The 9238-nt window shown below is 39.0% G+C and overlaps 1 long non-coding RNA gene across 1 annotated transcript; it reads right to left on the reverse strand.

Annotated features, from left to right (window-relative positions):
* Positions 1–683: 683 nt before the first annotated feature.
* LOC112543758 (uncharacterized) lies at positions 684–8772 on the reverse strand. The gene is made up of 3 exons (XR_003086978.2): positions 8685–8772; positions 5789–5904; positions 684–1015 (listed from the first exon to the last, which is right to left on the reverse strand). It is a non-coding gene; the product is annotated as an uncharacterized LOC112543758 (long non-coding RNA).
* Positions 8773–9238: the final 466 nt, after the last annotated feature.

Below are 9238 nucleotides of genomic sequence, written 5' to 3' on the forward strand. Positions count from 1 at the left end.
TAAAGTCCTACTGAAGACCAGGGCTGAAATCCTGAGCCAGCAGGATTCAACAGAAATTTTGCTGTTGACTTGAATGGGGCTAGGAATTCACATCAGTGATCTGCCTGTGTTGAGCTCATAGTAAGATCAAAGATGTGGGTTGGGAGATGATATAATGCAAAATGTGAATTCTCAGTGAGCAACTGATCCCAAACTCAAACTAATGTTGAGGATTAATGCAGTATGTTGCCTTTAACGTGGTTGTATGGATTTGTTTGTCGAGCAAAATTTGGCCTCATAAATCAAATAAAGATTACAGCTCACACACTCAGATACACCTGGCTGTCACAAATATTAAACTTTATGACGCCATACATCTGGATTCTTCATCTCTTCTTTTCCCACAGATATGTTCTTTTTAGGAAAAGACCTTACATATCTCAGAGATATTAAAGCATTGTTCCTTGAGTAATTTTAAAATGTTTGAATGTGTAGGAGAAACCCAGAATAACATTAGTAAACTGGACTTGCTTAAGTTAGAGTAGTTTTATGATTTAAATATTTAATACCAAATAATAGTAAACAATGCAAACCTGCTTTGCAAAATAATTTAAAAAATCAATTCAGTTAAAATAAATATTTTTGGCTCAAACCACAACCGAAAATCAGTTTATTTATAGTCCTCTGTTTTAATCCAAGCATTTTCCATTATTTAATAGAAGAGAAAACAGCATCAATTTATTGTATAGCAAAAGAGTACTTAAAGCAAAGTATGCAAAAAGAGACACACTTTGGTGGTAGCAATAATACACAATTGTCTGACATAGGAATTAACTCTTTGAAAGTGAGGGAGCGGGGAAGAGTGATTCATTCTGAGAGGAGACACTTGCTGGTACCATTGCCATCGGTCTGGGTTACTGCCAAGTGGTACAGGCAGCTTCCCAGGAGTCTTGCTGGGACAAGCAGTGGGAAAAGTTTCCTGAGTCAGTGCCTCTGTTCTGATCAATAAGGCTTTTGTTTTGGGTTGTAGATCCCCCTAGATTTTAGGGAACCAAAGAAAGGTTGTCACCACCTTGTGTAATACTAACATAAGACAGATTATGTAACACCCTCAAAATGCAGACTACTCTTTTTGAAAGGTTTGTAAGAATCTGGAGAGAAACTGGGCTCAATGGATTGCATTAATCTTCAGCATAGTTCTGAGTTCAGTTTGCTCAATCAGAATTCACATTTTACATTACATCTCCCAGTCCACGTCCTTGATCTTACAATGAGCTCAACACAGGCATACTCTGGGTTTTTTTGTTTTGGGTGCTGCTAAGACTCCATACTACTACTGAGGATCTTGTAAAGATCTAAAGCAGTGTAAGATGTACAGCTCCCTGCACCATTAAGTATTAATGATGGCATCATCTAGTCAAGGGAAAAAGAAATTCCTCCACAGGCATCTTGCTGAGTAAAAAAGCTTTTTTAGTTTACTTTCAATACATGTCACCAGCACCTGCTTTTATTATTACAGATTGAACTTCTTTAGTCTGGCACTCTATGGTCCGGTGACATCTGTGGTGTCTGGTATGGTTTTAGTTAGCTGGATGTCCACTTATCAATGGTGTAGGCAAGTTTCTCACAGTCCTGTAAAGTTTGCTTATAGCCACCAGTCCTGGCTCTCAGTGTTCTGTACTGTTATTTAGCTCTTACTGACCCCTAAATGTCTTCTAAGAGCCCAGCAAGCAATGGAAGTGTTGGTAATGCTGCCAGACAATATTGACCTCCCATGGTTCAGCAAATTGTCTAGTTTGGCACTGGTCAGATCTTGACGGTGCTGAAGTAGAGAGGGTCAACCTGCACTGTGATTACAGGCAACTCTGGAAAAGTACAGACAAGTATCTAATGATTTGTGGAATAAAAGTTGAAGGAAAGTTTGTGAACATTCAGGAAGAATTTTCTCACACATGAAAATCTGTCAGTGTACCCATTCGCATACAAATGCTGATGTAGCCTGAAGAAAATTGTCAAATCAAATCCAACTCCTCCAAATACAGATCTAATCTGCTAGACTGTGTTTCCACATCAGTCGCAGGTCAAACTAGTTTGATCACTAATAAAAGGCATTACTCAAATCAACAGCCTTCATCTTAATTGTTTTTTATTCCTCTCAGAGATGAAGGCTCTTCATGTCCATCAGACTACAATCTTTAATGGCAGATACTGTGAAACAAGTAGTCCAATAGCACCTTAGAAACTAACAGAAATATATAGAATCATGAGATTTCATGGGTAAACCCACTTCATCAGATGAACTGGAGTGGAAATATATACTCAGAAGACGTACATGTCAAGTGTAGGACCTGTGTTAATGAGGCTAATTAAGTGGGCCAGATGTGTCCCATTCATGCCTTTTGATGGGAAAATGTGGATGTTAGAGATAAGAGAAATTGGCTTTGTAATGCACCAACCAGTTAATATCTTTAAGTCCAGGGTATCAGTGTCAAATTTGAAGATGAATTCCAGTTCTGCAGACTCTCTCTGTAATTGGTTGATGAAGAGATCTTCTGGAAAACTTCTAAAAGAGAGCGTCCACACAGCAAAAGCTCATCAAAAAAGCGATCTGCTTTTGTGAAAGATAGCATCCACACTGAATGGACACTATTTCCCATTAAATCTGTGATTACTATGGACGGAGTGGGCACCTGTGCTTTTTCCTTTTTCCTCTTTTTTTTTTTTTTTTTTTTGAAAGAACTCCCTTTCCTCTCCACACATGCCTTTTTCCAAAAGAGCTCTTCCGGAAAAAGACTTCTTCCTCATAGAAAGAGATTTACCAATGTCAGAAAAAACCCTCTGTCACTTTTTTTTCAAAAGAACATAATTGCAGTGTGGACATAAGTGAAGTTTTTTCAGAAAAACTACTGTTTTTCTGAAAAAACCTCTGCAGTTTAGACATACCTGGAGATGGTGGCAGCGAATATTTTGAAGAAAAAAATAAGATATCTTTGTTCCTGCCCCTATTTCAGAAGTGGATAATTTAGATCTTGGACCCACTGTGATCTTTCTCTTACTGTCCCTAACATATCTCTCATTAGGATCTGAAAAATGATCTATTTCAGCACAGGGAACTTCTGCCGACACAGTAATAGTTCTCTTCAGATCGTACATCCAAACTAGAGCTGATAAAGGTAGCAGTGCTGATCTTGTAAGCTTAGCTATAATGAGATTCCAGCAAGGCCTAAAATCCATAATCCCAGACGTGAGACTGGCTTGTGGAACAGACTTAGGTCTTACAACCAGAGTCATGGAAGACAGGTCCAAATCAGAAGGATTTGATCAATCTGATCCATAAGGTCTGATCTTGCTAACAATGGCTGCTTTCTCCCTCATCATCACCTTCAGAATCAACACAGTTAAACCAATGGACTTGATATATGGTCCTTTGCTATTGCATGACCAGTTGGTGTGTGCAACCTGTTGGCAGCAATGACTGGACGATTCAGTGGGAACTGTCTCCACATCATGGGGCCAGAGCCAGAGCAGACCAACAACACAGATATCAGACAACTTAGGCACCTTAGACTTATTCGGTGATGAAGCACATGTTGATATGGGACTTCAAGCCTTTGGCTCTGAAAATCTCCCAGAACCAGAAGATCTAGCATCAAGAGCTTCCTTGAATAAGAGTCCCTGCACCCTGTTTTGCCTGCAAGTGCGAATATGCAGTTATCTTGAAGAACTCCAGTTACAAGCAAGTAACTTCAATTTAGAAAGCTTATTCCCAAATAAATCTATTAGTCATTACTAGGCCTAGATTAGGGGATAAATTTGAATTAAGATATGCAACTCTAGCTAAATTAATTGTACAGCTGGAGTCAGAGTATCTTAAATGGAATTTTGGCCCTGTCCACACTGTGGGAAGTCAACAGGAGCACACTCTACCGTTGACTTTACTTACTCCTCATAGGAGCAGGACTTTTGGCATTGACGGGAGCACCCTCTCAGTTTGAATTAGTGGGTCTTCACTAGACCTGTTAATTCAAACTCCCGAAGATGGACTGCAGCAGCTTCAATCTTCTCTGTAGTTAGACATGGCCTAAGGTACCACAGGACTCCTTGTTGTTTTTGCTGCTGCAGAGTAACATGGTTACCCCTCTGAGACTTGTAGCCTTCTTAGTGTGTGCTGTTTCTATGGCTATGTCTACGCTGCAGCATTTTTCCAGAAAAACTATACTTTCACTGCTATTGTGTTCTTTCAACAGAAAGTCGAAAGAACAGAGGGGTTTTTCCAACAGCGGTAAACCACTTTCTATGAGGAAGAAGCCTTTTTCCGAAAAAGCTTTTTTGGAAAAAGGCATGTGTGGACGCAGAAGAGGGAGTTCTTTCGAAAGAAGAGGCCTTCAGGAAATAACACAGGTGCCTTGGTGGTCATTCTGTCCATACTAATCACAACTTAAATGAGAGATAGTGTCCATTCAGTGTGGATGCTATCTTTCGAAAAAGCAAATCGCTTTTTCATTGCACTTTTGCTGTGTGAACGCTCTCTTTTGAAATAAGCTTTTCTGGAAGAGATCTTCCAGAAAAGCTTCTTCGAAAAGAAGTTTGCAGTCTAGACCTAGGCTATGTCTAGACTGGCCCCAAATTCCGGAAAAGGGATGCAAAGCAGGTAAGTCAGCATAGGGAAATCCGCGGGGGATTTAAATATCCCCCGCGGATTTAAATAAACATGTCCACCGCTTTTTTTCCGGCTTGGGGAAAAGCCGGGAAAAAAGCATTTAGACTGGCGCGATCCTCCGGAATAAAGCCCTTTTCCGGAGGATCTCTTATTCCTACTTTCAAGTCCACACATGACTTTCAAGTAGGAATAAGAGATCCTCCGGAAAAGGGCTTTATTCCGGAGGATCGCGCCAGTCTAGACGCTTTTTTCCCGGCTTTTCCCCAAGCCGGAAAAAAAGCGGCGGACATGTTTATTTAAATCCACGGGGGATATTTAAATCCCCTGCGGATTTCCCTATGCTGACTTACCTGCTTTGCATCCCTTTTCCGGAATTTGGGGCCAGTCTAGACGTAGCCCTAGACTATGGGTGCTAATGTCCAAAAAAAGTGGATTGGTCCAATTACCAATGTACATAAGATGTTCATTTTAATTTATCAAAAGCAACCTGCTTTAATTTGTTTTCTTAATCAGCTTCATGTTCTGCAAAGTGTGCTCTAACTTTCCTTAGATATCGGAAGTAATATTATTGTCACTAATTTTATGGATTAATGCTGTATCCTGTAATTTCTTCTTCAAAAATTGGGAACATTCTAAAAGCAAAATAGCACATTCTTTTTTAAAAAGTGGATTGGTCCAATTACCTGGGTGAAAGAAGGAGGAAAGAAACAACCCATTGCTTTGCAGAAACTCATTTCTTTACAGGAAAATGCAATAGTTACCATATTTAATGAAATATTATAATGTTACAAACAGAAGTCTTGATTGAAAGCCTTTGGCAATTAGTGTGAATCTTTCCATCAGGACAAGAAGCCGGTTCTGCAAACTCAAATACTATAGCAATAGAAACCATTAGATGAATCTAAGTAAAATAATATATTGTACTGTAACAAATACATTTCAAAACAATGGTTCAGTAACAAGATTTTAGTATAGCTCTGCTTTATTATCTCTTGATTGAGAAGCAGGAGGCCCTCCAATTTAGGGTACAAGTCATAAAACAACAAGTCAATGAAGTTTGTGTGTGTGGTTCATGTCCATTAGCATGAGGCTTGCGCACAACTACCTGAAGGACAAACAGCTAAATATGTTCCATGAGTAGAACTTTACCTGATAAATAGAACTTCATTTTGTTGTTTGTCTCTGTTCCACAGATGATTTCTCTACTTCTCATAGAAAAACAGGCATTCATATTAGGATATTAATAGACTATGTGAGCTGCTTTTCTGAAAACATAGGAAATCATAAATTATGAAGGGCAACTATTCATTTCAATTCAAAAGTGAATAAATAACAAATAGTAATGTCACTCATGCGTTGAATCCTTCCTGTTGAAAAATTGGCTCATTATTCCTTCGTATAACTTACAAAGTTTCCATAAAACAACTATTTCATCCATAGCTATACAACATTTTTTTCTCTGCCAATATGGGAGCAAAAATTCATAACTGGAGTTTGATTAACTGGATCAGTCAAAGGACTGGTAACAATACATAGACCCTTGAAGGAAAGATTTTCTGAAGTGATTAGTCATTTGCAATGCCTCAGTAATCAAGTGCTCAAACTGAGACTCTTTCAATGAAGAGTTTCAGAAAATGTTGAGCACTCACCCTCTGAAAATCAGTTCCCTTCAAGATGTCTAAGTTTGGACATCCAAAAGCACTAATCTTTTTTGACTATCTTGGGGTGAAATCTTGCTCTCACTGAAGTCAATGGGAGTTTTACAATTGACATCAATAGGGTCAGGATTTCAACGTTAGTCTTCATCTCTAGGTAACCACTACAAATAAAGACCAAGGGAGTTTTTTATATATGCTACTGAATTGGAAGACCATAAAATTGCCATACAGAATCATACCTGTGAGCCAGCTTACTTCAGTATCTTATCTCCAAAATATCTGGTGATGGGCACTATCATATAATGGGCCAAAGAACCATGTAGTGGATGGAACTACCTACAGTTAAGATTTTTTTCCCTCACCCTATCAATTAGTGGCTGGCTTTTTGTAAGTGTCTAGTGTGACTATGGATATTTTTAATATGCATATAAATGTCTTATCTCTCTCTCTCTCTATAAAAAGTTGCCAGGCAGCTTTGCCAGTCCCCAAACAGTGTCTGGGTCAGGGAGGCTATGGGAGGGCAGAGCCTGCGGGACGCAGAGTGATGTGATATCTTCACTCTGTCGTCCTGCAGGAAAAACTTTTTTATATAGAAAGAGAGAGTTTATTTACTAATTTTGCATTGCCTGTCAATTTCATTGCATCTGTCCTTTTTCTTCTTTATTTATTTACATGAGAATGAATAGGAATTCTCAATTTCACCTTATGTCTGTTAATTTATTTTTTCTGTCTATGTTTTAACACAGTTTTCCAGGTAGGGGTGCAACTCTATTTTATTTAAATGTTAAATGAGGATGGTGATCTCTTTGAACAGGCGAGCTAGCTGACCCTGTGACAAAAAAAATACTAACATGGTTGTCAGTAATTGTTTTCCTTCTTCACAACCCACTTGGTTAAGAGATGCTTAAATGGACCTGTTGGAGAGTTATACAAACAAAGATGTTTTTGGTTTATGGGCGATTCTAAGTGCGGGGTATAATCCCCCATGCAACACCCCTTTTTAAGTCATGCAAAAATTATTTTAAAAATTTTTATGAATTGAAAAGCGAAAAGAATTTTTTTGAGCCAAATGAAATATTTTGTTTCAGTTTTGGGTGTTTTTGTAAAGTTTTAAAAATATTTCTAATAAATGTGGAGGAAATGTTGGAAGTCATTTTGAATAAAAAATTGTTGTGTGTGTTCTTTAAAAATGACTTGGGAAGGGAGAGAGGTTCAACACAATTTGGCAAACCAATGTGAAATTCACACCCTGAACCCCCTCGTGCATCCTAACTCCCTCCCAATCCCTGCACTCCTACTCCAGCCTATAACCTCTCCTGTACGCCAAATCCCTTATTGCAACCCTCACCCCAGAGCACACATCCCCAGCCGGAGCCCTCACTCTTCTCCATTCTGGCTCTACCCCAGAGCCTAGGGGATTCCCTGATCTTCTCCCGTCCCCTGTAGGGCCATACTAGGCCCCAATTCAATTTTTTCTGTGGATTAATGACCCCTGATTTTTTTTAAAATAAAAGGTTTCCCACCCCTGCTCTAGCCTGTAAACTACCTTAGCCTACAATTGAAGCACATTAGTACAGTAGTCTAGGGAAGGTTTCCCCTCTGCTCCTCAGCATGTTACTGTTCTGTGGCTAAACAGACCTTCATTCTCCAGGTCTCTTAATCTGGCACTTCTCAGAAGCACTAAATTAACATAAAAAAAAATACTGCCACCGTCTGAGCACTTCAGAGTGAGCCAAAGATTTTCCTCTGGGCGTGTATAAACAATTTGAATTCTTTTCTCCTTACGGAATCTCTAAAATGGGATTTTTTTTTCCTGTATGCAAATGGAACAATACAACTTATTGGCAGCCTTCATGGTAATTAGTCCATTTCAGTAAATGATTATTGGATTCAATATGTATTATTCATTTATGTTCTCTTTCTCAAGTAATATAAGAGCTGATGTTGAAAATTTGAATATTATGTCATGAATAAGACAGTGTGTGTAATGTAGCATCTCAGTTAGCAATTACTTGTTCTCTTTCATAAGTCCAGCACAGTGTCTGTAATATGAACATAAAACGGATGTTGCACTGATTACTTCTGAGGAAAATGTGGACATTGAACTAACATAGTGTAATTTTTTTACTTCACGTATTATTATGATCAGACCTAGAATTTTACAAAGCTTTGTTTTAGTTTAGTGATCCTGAAAAGTGCCATATTGACAGCCCTCATATTGAATTAAGACCAGAAGGGACCACCACCACGATCAACTAGATCATAGGTTCCCAAACTGGGGGTCGTGAAGAAATTCCAGGGGTGGTATAAAGTGACCCAGTCCCCCTCCTGTCAATCCTTCCCCAAGAAAGAGCTCGGTCCATCTGGTAAAAAAATTCAGAAAATACCATGTGAAATGTCTGGTATTTTCTGTTTTTCCTGGCTTGGAAATCCGCCGGAACACGCGCAGCTTGGGCTGGCTGGGGGAGAATGGAGCATCCTGGGCAGACTTCAAAATGGCCACCTTAAAAGGGCAATGTCTGCCCTGCTCTTAAAAGGGCAACCTTTTTTTTTTTTGATCAACAACTTTTCCCCTGGAGTACCGGCACCTTTTTTTTACATTGGTCCTGGGAATTAAAAGGGCTGCGACTGTTTTTTTGGCCTGGGTCAGTTCTTTTTTTTATTTTTATTTTATTTTATTTTTTTTTTGGTCAACAAGTTTTGCTGCTATTTTTTTTTGTTTGTTTCTCAAAAATTAAAAAATAGGCATGATGCCAAACAGTTTGGGGACCATTGAATTCTAGACTGACCTCCTGCACATCACAGATCAGGGAACCTCTCCTCTGCACACCTGTAATAGGTGCATAACCTCTGACTGACTTAGTGAATTCTGAAATTATGACGTAAAGATTACTCTAATCTAAACCAGATGGTGATCCATACCCCATGCTGCAGAGGAAGG

This window comes from Pelodiscus sinensis, chromosome 3, assembly GCF_049634645.1.
Source record: "Pelodiscus sinensis isolate JC-2024 chromosome 3, ASM4963464v1, whole genome shotgun sequence".
Taxonomy (NCBI): Eukaryota; Metazoa; Chordata; order Testudines; family Trionychidae; genus Pelodiscus; species Pelodiscus sinensis.